General features: G+C 38.6%; 1 long non-coding RNA gene across 1 annotated transcript; it reads right to left on the minus strand.

Moving 5' to 3' along the window:
* Nucleotides 1–8,380: 8,380 nt before the first annotated feature.
* On the minus strand, nt 8,381–16,039 carry LOC131192009 (uncharacterized). The gene is made up of 3 exons (XR_009153622.1): nt 15,985–16,039; nt 10,017–10,126; nt 8,381–9,042 (listed from the first exon to the last, which is right to left on the minus strand). It is a non-coding gene; the product is annotated as an uncharacterized LOC131192009 (long non-coding RNA).
* Nucleotides 16,040–17,227: the final 1,188 nt, after the last annotated feature.

A 17,227-nucleotide genomic window follows, 5' to 3' on the forward strand; every position in this document is an offset into this window, starting at 1 on the left:
TGAAAAAAATATAAATGAGATTTATTCTCTCTATCCCATAAGAAGGCAGCCAAGCATCTGAATTTTGATTGTGTGATCGTGGGGATGCTGTGATGATCATAAATGTGAAAAATGGCTGTAAGTCACTATTTTCAGTCCTGTTGTAACTTTGAGTGGTCACTAAATGAACTGTTGTAAGTTGAGAACTACCTGTACCCCTTTTCTGAGTAAAAGAAAATACAGATATTCCCTTTAAAGAAACACTTTTTTTACTCAGGAACTATTTGTTTATTAAGGAGCTAGAAGAAGGAATTGATGCTGCCTGTCTCTGCAATTACTATCCCTTTCCCAGAGCCTGGCTCTACATTTAATGGCTCTACATTTCAAATGCAATTTGGATGGACCTTTGGATTAAAGAATACACCACTAAGCAACCCACGTTTTGCTAGTCTCCTGGGTCTTGACTTGGGACTGGTTTCTTTGTGTTTATATGGAAAAAAAAAAAACCAACAACCCCATTTCAGTTGGCCCTTCACATTCTGTATTCCCTTTGCTCTTTATTATTTGACGTATGTTCATGTGGATAATAACTTATTACCTGACAGTTATAATCCTGTATTTGCGACAGTCCGTTTTGTTGCTATAGAAATGAACATAATATCATAAAAACTAGCATTTTTACAACTCAGGTTTGGTTTGAAGAACCTGCTAGCATGAAGACAAAGGCAAAGGGCCATTTGAAAGTCAAATATCAGCAACCAAAGCTAGAGCCAACATATAATAGAAGGAAATGAAATATCAAGTATTGTTAGAGAATTTCTGGTTGAAGCACTAAATCAAAAATATCAAACACGTGACTCTCCAAAGATTCTTGAACTATGGCTTCCAGCACCCTCATTACTGGCTATGCTGATTGGAGACTGCTGAGAATTTTACCTGACAATAATTGGAGGAATCCAGATTCTGTGGCATTGAATTAAAGGTTCTGTTTACAGCCTTCAGAAAATCTGGGGGAAAAAAGATTTGATCCTAGTCGTTGCAGCTAACATGGCTAAACCGTAATTTCTACATTTAGGCTGTCCATTTATTTTGATTATGATCATGATTATGTACTATAGATTGGTGTCAGCTTTCGGCTTGCTCAAAACACTGCCAGAAGACAAAACAGACTGGCTCCTATGCCATATTCGCAGAATAACTCTTTTTATCCAATACTTTGGTTGCTTTCTCGCCGATTTTATTGGGAGATGTAATGCACTTTCAACAATTTAGTCAGTCATAGCTTTAAAAAAAAAAGCCAAAGCTGAAATGCCTTTATCCATGTGCAGAGAATCATTATTAAATTATATATTTGGAGTGGTGAGAAACAAGAAGAGATTTCAAAATTCAGACGCTTGGCAACAGACTCATTTTCATCACAACCGCAGTGTTCCGGGGTTATGTGATCACCTTTTGTGACCTTCTAACTGTTGGAAGAAGTGTCCATCTGGGTTCAGTTCCAAGTGGGGAGAAAGACACTGGAAACATGGAGACTGTTTGGAAAGATGATTTAATGGTGGACAGGACCACATGGTTTTGAGGTCCTGGGCAAAAAAAAAAGCACATGGGTGAGAGAAGGAGATAGATTTATACCCTCTCTTGGGCTTTGGATTTGAGCTTGTATTCTGATTGGTTGTCAGACTCCCATGGGGCCATGCAGAGGTAATTTTGTAGTGTTTTGAGTCCCAAGCTTGGCTGAATCTTGCTGGGTGATGTAATCTCCCCAGGTGCCATGTGGTGAATTCTGTTGCTAGATGGGTAGAGGGCTAATCCTACCTTTGTTGGATCTTGGGTGAGGACATTCTCTTATGAATAGACCTGGCTATCTCTTTATCTCTTAAGTGCTGACATCTACTGTGGGCTATTGAGGAGGGTTGGGCCCAGTGGTGGGATTCAGCCAGTTCGTACCACTTTGGGAGAACTGGTTGTTAACTTCCTTAGTGAAAGTTTGGTGAACTGGTGGTTGGAAGAAATCATTAGGGCAGAGAACCAGTTGTTAAATTATTTGAATCCCACCACTGGTTGGGCCTATTAAGAGTGAGTCTGCTTCCTGCCTAAAAAACATGTTTCTCCATTTCTCATTCAGGGAAATATAATATTCTGCCTTTTCAATATTTCCTAGAATATTTCATTTTCCTAGGAAAGGGGTGGGTGCTAACTTCCTACATAACAAACAAAGTCAATGGGGAAGCCAGATCTGCTTAACAACCATGTGACTAACTTAAAAATTGTAGTGATTCATTTAACAATTGTGGCAAGAAAAGTCGTAAATGGGGCAAAACGCACTTAACAACGGTCTCACTTAGCAACAGAAATTTTGGGCTCAATTGTGATTTGTAAGTCGAGTAGGACTCTTTTAAATTAATCCAATCATCTATGAAATGCCCATCACAGCCACTTAGAAAAAGGTGAATTGGCAATTTAACTGAGGTTGGTTTTTTTAAAAAAAATCCTTTTGCATTTGGAAAAAATTACCTGGTAAAACCAATAAAAGATTTTTCACTCTCTAAAAATATTTATAGGTGATTTTCATTAGAACTGAAACGGAGAAGGCACAATGTTGATTTTTTAAAAATTACCATATGTTTTTTATTATGTACTCTGTGTGTGTGTGTGTGTGTGTGTAAATGTTTCTCTGTGTGCAATGTGTTTGTGTTTTAGCATTTTATATCTTTCAGCCTTCTTATGGGCTGAATCACAGATAGAATCATACAGGACCTCTGCTTCAGAGGTGGGTTTCAGCAGGTTCTGACCAGTTCTGGAGAACTGGTAGCGGAAATTTTGAGTAGTTCAGAGAACCGGTATATACCACCTCTGACTAGCCCTGTTCCCATCTATTCTCTGCCTCCCGAGTCCCAGCTAATCGGGAGGAAATGGGGATTTTACAGTATCCTTCCCCTGGGGTGGGAATGGAGATTTTACAGTATCCGTCCCCTGCCATGCCCATCAAGCCACACCCACCAAGCCATGCCATGCCACGCCAACCAAGCCACACCCACAGAACCGGTAGTAAAAAATTTTGAAACCCACCACTACTCTGTTTCTTCAAGTCTGACTAGGTTTTGAAAGTTTGGTTTTTGTTCTAGAATCAGTTTTAAACAGATCTCATATGAGGGGAAAAAAGCTGACATTTCAGGCCCTTCAGTAGCAGTTTTTCAGGGTTTTAAGGATGAGAGTTAAAATCTTCTAGAAGGGTTAGACCACTGTCCTATCCATCCTTGACAACCCAGAGTCCCTGAAAATCAACCAAAGTCGTGTTTTCTTCCCCCCAGCCAATTTCATTGAAATTCAGCAAAAGAGCTGAATTCAGAGTGTTAGGGAGCTGCATCAGAGATGCCCATTCTGCTTCAGAAAAACATATTAATAAGATTTAGCAGTGAATGTATATATATTTATATATAAATTAAATAAATAAATAAATATATTGAGTAAAATATTGTCCAGCCTTGTTTAAACCGGATTCTTTTAGAAAGCAGAAGGGAAGCTGAAGGTTTGAATGTTTTTCCATGCCAAAAGCAACAAGAATGATTCTTTATAAATATAAAATTAGCAGAACTGGTACGCTAGTAAGTTTCTGATGTGAAAAGAAAAGAGCGCACATATCAAATTTCTTCCCTTCCAGTCTAAAGTGGTGGAAAACAACACTGCATTACAATATTCAAGCAACATCATCACATATTTTAATGACTTTTTACCATATTAGAATCCCTTAAATACAAAATTGAGAGTTTCATTTTTCAAGAGAAAAAAAAATGCAGACACAGGCTGTGAAGGTTGGTACAAAGTACACAACATAAAAGTTTTGCTTGTGGGAAAGTAAATTAATTTTCAAATGGATTGGATAAAAATGTACAATTTAAAATTTCACTGACAAAAACAATCATATTTATGATATTTCCCTAACAGTAATTTTCCACTTAAAAACTAGGGAGCCAATTCATTATAAATCATTATAGATTTCAAAATGGAGATCTTGGTCCTTCCTTCCTTCCTTCCTTCCTTCCTTCCTTCCTCCCTCCCTCCCTCCCTCCCTCCCTTCCTAGTAACAGGTGGATAAGACTATTTGCTATGCTGGCTGAACTCCTTGGAAATATGGATGGAAACAGATATAATAAATCCATATGGTAATCCACAAACACTTATCTATGATCTCTTCCAGATGCTTCTCATCCAATATTTAGGACTTATCTCCAATCCCTATGGACAAAACATGAAGCTGGAAACAAAGGCTAAACGAACAAAGGGCACTTTTGTGGAGCCTATGACTGAATGAAGTTACACCCAAATTTTGTTACACACCGACGGCATTAAAGGGAGCATATAAAACATATTCTGCATTGTGATTGAAAAGGTGCTTTTAGGGCTGCAACATGCTGCTTCATGTATTGCGGTCATATCCAGTCAATAAGAATTGCTGTAAGCAGACTAAACAGCTTTAAGCTTTACCAGCTGACAGCTTCCTTGCACAGAAGAATGGGTGTGCCATGAAGATATGTAGACAATAATAATAAGCACTGCTTCTGATAGGTAATGGTTTAGGACAAGGAAAAGTTCAGCTGAACTTTCAAGGGCCTTCATCTCCTGCAAAGGTTTTATTCGTCTGTGGCCAATGGATAGGGAAAAGTGTTAAAAATGCACTTTTAGTTAAAAGCCACTAAAGAAAAATATATTTTGTGTTCATATGATTTAAAGGAATGTTGTCAAAATCACTTCGCGGTTTTGGACACCATGCCTTTATTATCAAGAATAATCAGCTGGGCCATATCTTTGTTTTATGTTCCATCTGCACTAATAAATAAACTGGAGAGTATGAAAGTTAATGATGATAGTTTATGCAGAAAAGCGACTTAAGTTATTGGCCCTCCTTCCCATACGAAGAGACCTGCATGTAGAATACTTTCATATGATGCCTTTTTACACTGTATACACTGCATCAGTTAACACATCATTCTGAACCATAAAACTGGCTTAGCAGTAAACATAACATCATCACCCACTATGGGATGGCTTCATCAGCCAAGCCTAGCATTATGTGAGGATATGGATCTCAGGTTTTATTTCTCTGGAAAACGCCGAAGAATAAAGTCAGTAATAAATAAAATTCAAATATTGTTTTGTTCTCTAGCTTCGTCTGGTAAAGGCTCATATTTTGTTGTAAATAAGTTTTATTATTGTAATCATGGTTCATGACAATGCAGCATCATATAACATACAATAAAACAAAATAACTATAAAATAAAATGTGGTAATAAAAGGAGTGTTCAATAAAAAGAGGCCAAAACAAAATAAAGCCAGGGAGACAAGTAAAAATTTATTTCTCTTTAAATGACAACAAAGCAAAAGTAACAAACTGGCTGCTAACAACTGGAAACAACATCTGCAAGAAGAATATTCAACTATTTGAGGTCTGAAACCTTGAATCCACCTATCATTTGGACCTGATCTCATTTTAAATGAAGTGTTGAAGGACACAGTGGATAATATCCTCTACTTGATTGACCCTTACAGGGAGAGAGATGCTGTTCAACAGGACATTTACAAATTTCCCCTTCCAGATATACTGAAGGCATGATGTGCAAGCAGAGGGAAATAAAACCCTTTCTCAGCAGGGTGCTGGAAATATTAACCAGATACTGACAGAGGTTTAAACTTTTTTAAAAAGCGATCGATTTAAGATGAAAAATTGGATGTCTCCATTATAGTAGCACCTTTACTGACATCCTTTTCACACAAAAAAAATCCCTGTCTCTAATTTTTCCTCTGATCCAGGAGCTTAATTCCCCCAAAGAGAGTTGGGAATACATTAGGTAAGCAACAAAAATTTGATCCATTGATTCCCAGCTGTGCAATGGAGAAAACAAAATCTCATAAGGTAGGATTCTTAAAGGCTGTCTAGTTTCTTAAAGTGCCCCAACAATGAAAGATGTAACAATAACCGAAGGTAATTCTACCTCCATCCTTAGAGAGCCAGCAAAAGTACCTTTGGGAAGAAGTTATGAAGTTATTTTAGGTTACATGTACTCCTTGACTTACCACAGGTCACTTAGTAACTGCTGGAAGTTATGATGGATTCCCCAAAAGGTACTTAGTTGGTAGAACAATTATGTCAGGCGCTGTCCAAACCGGTTAGGTTGAAAGAATATCATGGAAAGATAATTCCCACTATAACTCTTTTCCAATTGAAGGCAAGAGATCAGCCAGTAGTGCTGTAGCCATGGAGCCTTCTTCCCTATTTTGGGTTTGAAAACTATCAGCAATTAATCGCTTTGGTTTCTAACATGGAGGATACCCTGATTGAGAAGTGCTGAAGGAGTTGGGCAAACTGGGAACTTGAATATAAAACTAGATAGCTAAATGTTTTCCAAATATACACCCTCCTTAAAAAAAGTTCTATTGGAGAAGATTTAAAGAATGAACTGGGCAACTTACCGACTTTAATTATAGAAGTGGTAGAAGAATTTCCTGAATATGTATACTTTTGAGTGATTTTTTTTAAAAAAAGGACAGACATCTCAGCAGCAATGCCTGCACCGAAAGGAATAGGCAAAAAAGAAGTAATTTCCATTATCAATTTAGGAATATATCTTTAATGAAAAGACTTGGTGCAAACTATTTTGCATGTCTCTTCTGAATTTTGGTAGGTTCCATTAGATCAGAAGAGTTCAAGGTTAGGTAAGTTAATATATATCTATATATCTAATATACATCTTTGGGGAAATGCTGCTTTGGCAAGATCCCCTTTAGCCTGAATCCACCTTAGGAATCTTTTATATCAAAAGAAAATGCTTGATGAGATCCCTGGTGTTAAGGTGTATGTTGGTAACATCCTGGGGTTTGGCTGCACTAAGGCAGAACATGTGAGATATTTAGAGGACTATAATAGCTACCCAGAAATTCAATAAATAATTATGTAAATTCCAATGCCAGATCCATCCAAAACAAAGGTGGATCGTTTCAAACATGCCTCTTCCTCAAGGAAGAAGTTCAAAGGAAGGAGTTCAATAAACAAGTTCAAAGGGTTTGGGAACTGATTACTCATGTGTGTAAGCATATTAAGCATCTGACAAATGTACCATTCACCTTCATGCTCTTTATGAAGCAGAATAATGGAATCGGAAAACCAACATAAACCAAACATTTAGAACATTAATGCATTTAACTGAAACCTCAGTTAAAAATTAAAATCTCTACCGATGCTTCCAAATGGACTTTCAGAATTCTTCTGTAGGACTTAGAATGAGTCTGTTATACGTCTATCTCTGGCGCTTACTAGCTAATGTATGTCTTATATAGATAACTTACTACCACTGGTAGAAACTTTCTGAGATACTTTGCAGTTTTCAGTGACTTTTCTTCCAGTTGCGGTTTTAAGATTCAAACTGGCCTATAAGCCTAGCAAGAATCTAATAATTGGTGACACTATCCCAGACGGTTGATAAAGCTATGGATGAGAATCACCTAGCTTGGCATATTGTCCATGTCACTGAGGTTTGCCAGTTATCAGTTACCCAACTTCCTTAGTAGCTATGGAACACCTGTGCCTGACTATATATAACTCAAGATGCCATCAAAAGCTCTTAACAATAGATGACCTGCTCTTCACATTTTGACTGCATATTTTTAATATTTGTAAATGTTTCTGTAAATTATACTGCCATCTTTAAGGTTAAAAGTTCCTTTTTTTACTTCATTCCATGTATCAACAGTTATTTTGAAATAACAAACAATTCATATTTGTCACAGCGATACCCAGATATTTCATCTCAATCTTAAAAACCATTTTATTCATCAGTTTTGTTTCATCTTCTATTTTCAAATTTGAATTAGCGTCTTCATCTGCAAAAGGCCTTAATTTGTAAGTTTCTTTTTTCAATCTTTGCTCCCACAATCTTCTCATTTCGTCTTGTATCTCTATTCAGTACCAAAATAAGAAGCAAAATAAATGAGAGGAGACAATGGGCATCCTTGCTACTTTTTGTATCTCGCATAGGGATATAGTGGCCAGTGGTTCTTTTTTTTTACAATTATCAGAAAGGCTATTTCAAATTTATCTTGGAAATGTGAACAACAAGAAGGGACATCTTTTGCATAAGCAAATTCAAAAATTCTGTTATGATCAATGTCCCAGAGGTTTGCCACTTTTGAATTCTAAACCTAATGTTTGAATTTTTAATGGCATAGCATTCAGGACGCTATCCTGTGTGGTCCATAAAGTAGCTTCCCACTCATGTGGAATGGTGATGCCAAAAGTCTTTTTAATGGCATCTGTGGCTTATCCCTTCCATTGGGACAGAGATGAGAGAAGAAAAGGAGATTCTTAATGAAGAGCCTTCAGGAAGGATTATGGAAGTCACTGGGGAAATCATAAATTGACCTCATGACTACAGAGGTACACATTCCTAATGCAGATGAAGAATGAAGTCACCCTGTGCAAATCAGCAAAAATGTGCAGTGCTCCAGAGAGACTTGCTGAATAATGCTGATGAGATCTGTGAAGGATGCATAGATAATGTAACACTCTTGTTTAAGAATTGGTCCAAGAATATGGATTTGATGGTTATGTTGACTAGTTAGCTTCAGTTTCTCTCTTTTATCAATACAGGAAGAAGCATAGACAATATTGTAATAAACTGAGGCAGAATTCTGAATATAACTTATGTAAGTGGTTTTATATTATTGTTGCAGGTGGTTAAATATTTTCACTACATTAAACAAAACAAACAGATAACCATTTAACGTGAGTTTGACTTACTTCATAGGCCATCTTGGGGACAGAGCTAATATTCAGAAATGCAGTATTCTCAGATGAGAAATTTTCTGTATACTTTTTCTACTCATGTATATATTACCTATCAGGCACGCCTATCAAGCATATGGTGGGAGAATGCAAAAAAATACATAGCTGGCAATCAGAATCGAAATGAATGCTAGACGTTTCTCTTAATGTGTCACTTAATTCTGTGTAACAGAGAATATCCAACATCTGTATTTTACTTTTTTTCCCCCTGCAGGTTGAATTGATTTCTGCAAAAGAAGAAAAGGAAAGGGATTATTTTTAAAATGTACATTTCCATGAAGTATTTGGCGGAGTAGGGAACAGAAAATTTGAAGTAAGGTCTGTTTTGCTTTTAAATGTGGGAATCAGGGGTGAAATCCAGAAGGTTCTGACATGTTCTGGAGAACCGGTAGCGGAAATTTTGAGCAGTTTGGAGAACCAGTAGCGGAAATTATGAGTAGTTCGGAGAACTGGCAAATACCACCTCTGGCTGGCCTCAGGAGTGCGGAGGGAATGGAGATTTTGCAGTATCCTTTCCCTGGAGTGGGGCGGGAATGGAGATTTTGCAGTATTCTTCCTCTGGAGTGGGGTGGGAATGGAGATTTTGCATTATCCTTCTCCTGGAATGGGGTGGGAATGGAGATTTTGCATTATCCTTCCCCTGGAGTGGGATGGGAATGGAGATTTTGCAGTATTCTTCCTCTGGAGTGGGGTGGCAATGAAGATTTTGCTCTGCCACACCCACCAAGCCATACCACGCCCACCAAGCCACGCCCACAGAACCGGTAGTAAAAAAATTTGAATTTCACCACTGGTGGGTAGCATTTATCATCTAGAATAATAAAACTAGAAGGACCATTTAGCTAGTAAGTCCAATCTTCTGTACAATGTAGGGAATCCATATTATAGGTAATCCTCGAGTTATGACTATAACAGAGCCTGCCAATCAGGCTGTAAAGATTTTATGACCTTTTTTCTGGCAGTCATTAAGCAAATCACTGTTGTCATTAAGCAGACCAATGGTTTGCTATGGGTGCAATTTTGCTGAAAACTAGATATCAGGTTTTTTTTAAATATTCATTTTGAATTTGCCTTCCTGAAACATCACTTTATTTCCATGTCTTTTTCTCTGGGATGGATGGATGGGGTGGGGGAAATTGGTTTTGTTATTTTAACATGAAATGTTTCAGGTTTTTAAAAAATTGATTCCATATCTACTTACAGGTTTGTTTTTTTCTATTCTAGTGAATGGTCGCACAGTTGTTTTGTCATGCACTTTGTTTCTAATCCCAGGTTCATCTTCATTGGCCTTTTCTATCCTTTGCGGTAAGTCTGTATGAAACATGGTGACAGATACAAAAACACTGTCATTCACCTTCAGCCTGAAGTGGTACAGCTCATCTGAAATGTTGCATGTTCTCTTTGGGCTGAATATCAGCTTCTAGTCATGTTGTGTTCATTTCAGAACAGTTTTAACCTCTCAGCTACTAAATACTGAGAGGGATTTGGAGTCCTAATGGATAACCATTTAGATATGAGCCAGCAGTGTGCAGCAGCTGCCAAAAAAGCCAACACAGTTCTGGGCTGCATAAACAGAGGGATAGAATCAAGATCACATGGAGTGTTAATACCATTTTATAATGCCTTGGTAAGGCCACACTTGGAATGTTGCATTCAGTTTTGGTCACCACAATGTAAAAAAGATGTTGAGACTCTAGAAAGAGTGCAGAAAAGAGCAACAAAGATGATTAGGGGACTGGAGGCTAAAACATATGAAGAACGGTTGCAGGAACTGGGTATGTCTAGTTTAATGAAAAGGAGGACTAGGGGAGACATGATAGCAATGTTCCACTATCTCAGGGGTTGCCACAAAGAAGAGGGAGTCAAGCTATTCTCCAAAGCACCTGAGGGTAGAACAAGAAGCAATGGGTGGAAACTAATCAAGGAGAGATGCAACGTAGACCTAAGGAGAAATTTCCTGACAGTTAGAACAATTAACCAGTGGAACAACTTGCCTGCAGAAGTTGTGAATGCTCCAACACTGGAAATTTTTAAGAAATTTTTTAAGAAATTTGTCTGAAGTGGTGTAGGGTTTCCTGCCTGGGCAGGGGGTTGGATTAGAAGACCTCCAAGGTCCCTTCCAACTTTGTTATTATTATTATTATTAAATAATTGCTGTTCTATACATACAAACCATAATAAAAGCACCTTTGGAGATATCTCTTTCCCTGCATCTGAAGACACACATAATTTATGAAGCTGTTGGGATTTGCAAAATGCTTTGAACCGACAGTATTATTAATTATGCTTGTAAAATTGATACAGCTAGTCCGTGACTTACAACTATTTGTTTAGTGACTGTTCGAAGTTACAATAGCACTGGAAAAACTGACTTACGTCTATTTTTCACACAACCGTTGCAGAATGCCCATGTTCATATGATCAAAATTTGGATGCTTCACAACTGGCTCATATTTATGATGGTTGAAGCATCCTGAGGTCATGTGATCACCTTTTGCAACCTTCTGATAAGCAGCATCAATGGGGAAGCCAGATTCACTTAACAGTGGTGTTTCCAACTTAACAATTGCAGTGATTCACTTAAATGTGACAGGAAAGTTCTTAACATGGGGCAAAACTCACTTAACAACTGTCTTGCTTAGCAATGGAAATTTTGAACTCAATTGTGGTTGCAAGTCAAAGACTACCTATATAGTGTATACTCCTCTCCTTACAGGAATCGTAGGAGAAGCATGTAAATACACATTAAGCAACATTCTCTATTACAGGGGTCTCCAACCTTGGTCCCTTTAGGACTTGTGGACTTCAACTCCCAGAGTCCCTCAGCAAAGCTGGCTGAGGAACTCTGGGAGTTGAAGTCCACAAGTCTTAAAGGGACCAAGGTTGGAGACCCCTGCTCTATTACATTGTTATTGTTTTGTTAAGCTAAGGATTTTGATCAGTTGCAATAGGTTGTCTAAAAAAGCAAAGGTAGATGGCAAATAAGAAGTTCTGCCTACTAGGTATTTCAACTTTCCCTTCCATTTCTCCTTTCCTAAGTGACATTCCTTAGACAGTTTACAGTTTACAGCTTTGCTGGCTGAGGGACTCTGGGAGTTGAAGTCCACAAGTCTTAAAGTTGCCAAGGTTGGAGACCCCTGTTTCAGACTATATGATATTTTCTAGTTTCACAATCTTCAGTCTTGTGCCAAGAGTTCATGACTGTCAAGAAGCCACTGGATGACAACAGAAAGGCGGCTTTGCATACAACTAACCAATTTGTTCACTGTTCCTCCCTTTATCTTGCTCCTTTCTGAAACTTGCTTTCGGCTTACATTTTCTTAGATTATATGTAAATATATTTTCATTCCTCCAAAATACAAGATGCTACATAAGGTTGGTGATTTTTCCCTTCCCTTTCAGCTCACCCACCTCTCTTGGCCTAATGAGGCCAAAGAAGCTTCTTTAGTAAAAAGGAAAGTATGCAAAGAATTTGGAAAGTTTGCTTTGCCTTCTGAGCTGAGACTCGGCAAGCTCACCTGAGATATGAAAGGTGATAACGCCAGAGTTGTTCTTTTACAGATGCAGCCTATTTGTTCATTTCATTTGAGCTCATAGCTTACCTTTTGGGTATGTGATGAGGAGATTTTTATTTCCCAAGATGCTTAGCTAAATGTGATTTTAAAACATTACAAAACCTCATGCTGCTATTCTCGTTGGATGTCACCGTCTCCTGTTAGAGAACTTCATCTTCTGCTTCCTACTTAATGATGTTCAATCAATCAGAATAGAACCGGAAGGGACCTTGAAGGTCTTCTAGTCCAACCCCCGGCTCAACCAGGAGACCCTATACCATTTCAGATTGGTGGCTGTCGTCTCTTGTTAAAAACCTCCAGTGATAAAGCACCTACAACTTCTGAAGGCAAGCTGTTCCACCAGCGGTGGGTTCTACTTACCTTTACGACCGGTTCGCAACAGGTTCGCTCGTGTGTGAGTCTATGATGACATCCAGGTGGGAGGGCGGAGCCTGCCCCTGGTTTTACTACCGGTTCGCAAGAACCGGTCCGAACTGGGGGCAACCCACCATTGTGTTCCACTGGTTAATTTTCCTCGCTGTTAATAAATTTCTCCTTAATTTCAGGTTGCTTCTCTCCTTGATTCGTTTCCATCCATTGTTTCTTGTCTTACCTTCTGGCACTTTGAAAAATAAGTTGACCCCCTGCCTCTTCTTTGTATTAGCCCTTCAAATACTGGAATACTGCTATCATGTCACCCCTAGTTCTTCTTTTCTCTAGAGTGGCCATACCCAATTCCTGCAACCATGATCTCCAATTTCTGCTTCCTTCCTACCATTCCTTTTATATTCTCCCCTGAAATTCTCTTCCTCAGATGATTTAAAGCTGCTAAATTCTACTGTCATGTAATTGTAGGACCTGAATCTCTGAACTTTGTTGCGCTTAGGTAGATTTTCAAATGAGTCTTTGAAAATAAGTTGACCCCCTGCCTCTTCTTTGTATTAGCCCTTCAAATACTGGAATACTGCTATCATGTCACCCCTAGTTCTTCTTTTCTCTAGAGTGGCCATACCCAATTCCTGCAACCATGATCTCCAATTTCTGCTTCCTTCCTACCATTCCTTTTATATTCTCCCCTGAAATTCTCTTCCTCAGATGATTTAAAGCTGCTAAATTCTACTGTCATGTAATTGTAGGCCCTGAATCTCTGAACTTTGTTGCGCTTAGGTAGATTTTCAAATGAGTCTTTGAAAAATCATTTGAAAATTATTCCAGCTATTAAAAACAGGGTGGCTTCAGCTGAGAAAGGCTAGATTCTGCTAACTTCAAATATGTTTAATCTTCTTGAGCCAAAGGCTGATGTTATAGCAAGGCAGGGGTGGGGAGGGGACAAAGCCCTCTTCCCTAGGGGAAAATTGTGTTGCTTCTCCCTTGCCATATCTGACCTTCATCAGTCAGCCATAACAGCAGCCTGAAAGCAGATATACCAGGGGTTTTGACTTTCATCAGCCTCAAGATTGACAGCCCTTGTACAAATGCATTTGATTCCATCATTCTGATATCTGGCTTAAACTAACTTTGCCACCAGGCACTTGTATGCTACAGGACTAACATTGCCACAAGAATCAATGTTATGTTCCATTTCTCCCTTAAATGAGTTGAATAATTTTATGAATAGGGGGAAGAGGAGGGCTTCTAACGTGTGTGCATCTTACACAGATATATATCTACGCACAGAAAGACAAACAAAATCCCCTTTTTCTTTTACACTCAGAGGTGGTAAGGTGTTAAATATCTAAAAGACAACTTATTTTTTGGGAAACTGTAATATATGATCCAAGCTGTCCAGAGAGAGAACACTGAAAAGGAAAAATTAAGTGAGCAGATGTGTGTTTTTCCAATAAACATGCATATAGTTATAATATAGAAAGGGACGTGGTGGCTCAGTGGCTAAGATGCTGAGCTTGTCGACCGAAAGGTCGGCAGTTCAGCGGTTCGAATCCTTAGTGCCGCGTAATGGGGTGAGCTCCTGTTTCTTGTCCCAGCTTCTGCCAACCTAGCAGTTCAAAAGCATGTAAAAAATGCAAGTGGAAAAATAGGGACCACCTTTGGTGGGAAGGCAACAGAGTTCTGTGTACCTTTGGCATTTAGTCATGCCAGCCACATGACCACAGAGACGTCTTCAGGCAGTGCTAGAGTCGGGAATGACTAGCACATATGTGCGAGGGGAATCTTTACCTATAGTTATAATGCTGTGGAGTTATTTTGTGTGCTTCATACCTGGGCGTGTTTATAACCAAAGACAGAACTAAAACAAAGCAACAGTTGTATATATACTCTAAGGAGCAAAGTACATCTTGAACATCACCTAAATCTCTGGCATATAGAAAAAATAAATGAAGGAGTACAAGCTGAAGTATATGGGGATAAGAGGAAAAGGTTTTTTTCTGATTCTAGGGGTAGATTTCAGGATTTGGAATTCATACAAACCAGGATGTGGACCTTGTACTAGATTCAGCTTTCCTACCAGACAGCCATATAATATCAGTAGCAATCTTTTATCAGTTTTGGCTGTTATATGCAAGTATATCACTCAGAAAGCCACTCAGGTGAGAAGGACGGTGTAGAAACTTGATAAGTAAATGAATAAAAATAATAAATCCCTACCTGGAGAAGCTCTGGAGACATGAATGCTGGTAGCTCAAATTGGATTATTATAATACATTCTTCAATGAATGGTCCTTGAGGACAGTTTTGCTTAAAGGATGGCACCATAGATGGAAACTGGTATCACTTGAAGGTTTCTACTTAATCCCAGAGGATTCATTCAATTCATTCAAGGTGTTTGCCCAGCAAATTCTTATTCAATTTAGCACCAAGCTATTTACAAGACTACCAATTTTAAAACTATGCATCCATACTCTGATAGTCATTCCAAAAATGACTTTTATGGCTACTATTATAGCTAAACTTAACACAAACACTTAATTTGGCTTTTTCTCATTGAGCACTCAAACCAGGGGTGAAATCCAGCAAGTTCTGACAGGTTCTGGAGAACCGGTAATGGAAATTTTGAGTAGTTTAGAGAACCAGCAAATACCACCTCTGGCTGGTCCCAGAGTAGGGTGGAAATGGAGATTTTGCAATATCTGTTCCCCAGGAGTGGGGAGGGAATTGGGATTTTGCAGTATCCTTCCCCTGGAATGGGGTGGGGATTGAGATTTTACAGTATCCTTCCCCCGCCACGCCCACCAAGCAACAACCACAGAACTGTAGTAAAAAAATTGGATTTCACCATTGACTCAAACTATGGAAAAAATGCTACAAGACTTGAACTAAGGTTTAGCAAGAGACTAAAACATGCATTCACTAGGGCTTTTAAAAATAGTTTTGTGTTTTAACAACAATTTTGCTTTTTATGCTAGTGATTATATTTCTAAGGCTTAATTGCATCCTGATGATTTTTAAAATTCTGTTTTAGCCTGCTGCCTTTAGAGCTGCTAGAGGCCTAGACAGCATATGCATTTTCTTAACTAAATCTACAGTATTGTTATCAAAAGATACCAATAAAAGTAATAGGAGACACCAACACAAACAATAATTCTTACTTTAAGAATCAGAGGTTTAGTTTCACAAGCAATTTGGAATATGAACAGCCATCGCAACATTACTTACATCAATAAGCCATTGCAATGAGGTCCAGAGACAATAGCTGGGTCCAGCATGGAACAGCTATGCCAATGGCCTGGAACATATTTCAAGACACCCTTTTTATACTCTTTATACATGCATTTTTACAATTTCCTTCCTTGTACTTTTATACTGACCGTCAGCCAACACAGCAGTTAGCACATTCATGCGTGTACATGTGAAATCTCCTTTCATCTGCTACTTTCAGTTCCCTATTTCTCAATATCTTAATGTCCTTAATCCAAAATAGCTCCTAAAACTGCTTGCTTTACAAGTATATGTTACAAATTGCATCAGCACAGCAAATTACAAATATTATTTTATTCTTGTGTAATCATTCTAGCTTAGCTGCTATATAGCATTTGATTTGAGGCCTACTTTTACTTTTGAGGCTTTTATAATTGACCCTAGTTGTCTTCCTCTCACAGTATAAATTTGTTGGTGCTTGTAGGGAAAAAATTTCTAATCTGTGCGTATATCTATATTACTACAGAGTGCAAGTGACAACAGTTATTTGGCACAGCCCTGCAACCTTCATTATAATGTCAACCAAAGAGTAAGATGTTCACGCACACCTGGTAGGGTTGAATGACTTCAAAAGGAATGAAGGAATAAGCAGCCTGCTCATAGGAATATATATATATATATTTCTTAGTGGGCTGTTGTGCCTTTAAGGCTCAGGTATACTGTGACATTTTGGGAATTGGGAATTACATTTTTGTCAAAAAAAGAAAAGAAAAAAAAACAGCCTGCACGGAGAAACTCCCAGGCTGATCCTGGCAAACAGTGCAGAAAAACTGTATTTTCTTCCTGAGGCAGGAAGACACACCCAAACTTCCTGCCAGAGTCACTTTCTGAGCTTTCAGGTCTACGAATGAGCCACACCTTTGGGGAGATGTCTGTTTGCCTGCCAGGAAAGATCAGTCAGCCAATATGTTAACTGTGAGAGCATATTTTGGTTCCCTGGGGCTTCCCTCTCTCCCTCTCCCTCTTTCTCTTCCCCTCTGCTGAACCTAAACAGCATTTCCAGTGAAAAGCACTTCTTGATTGACCTATCATTGAACCGAATGGATAAAACACAGTTTCTCAGAATTCCTGCCTTCGTGCATTGTAGGTCTTCTGTGTAGCATTTTCTACCCAGAGAGAAAACCAGTGGTGGGTTTCAAATTTTTTTACTACCGGTTCTCTGGGCGTGGCTTGGGTGTGTGTGGCATGGCTTGGTGGGCGT

Source organism: Ahaetulla prasina, chromosome 2 (assembly GCF_028640845.1).
Source record: "Ahaetulla prasina isolate Xishuangbanna chromosome 2, ASM2864084v1, whole genome shotgun sequence".
NCBI lineage: Eukaryota > Metazoa > Chordata > Lepidosauria > Squamata > Colubridae > Ahaetulla > Ahaetulla prasina.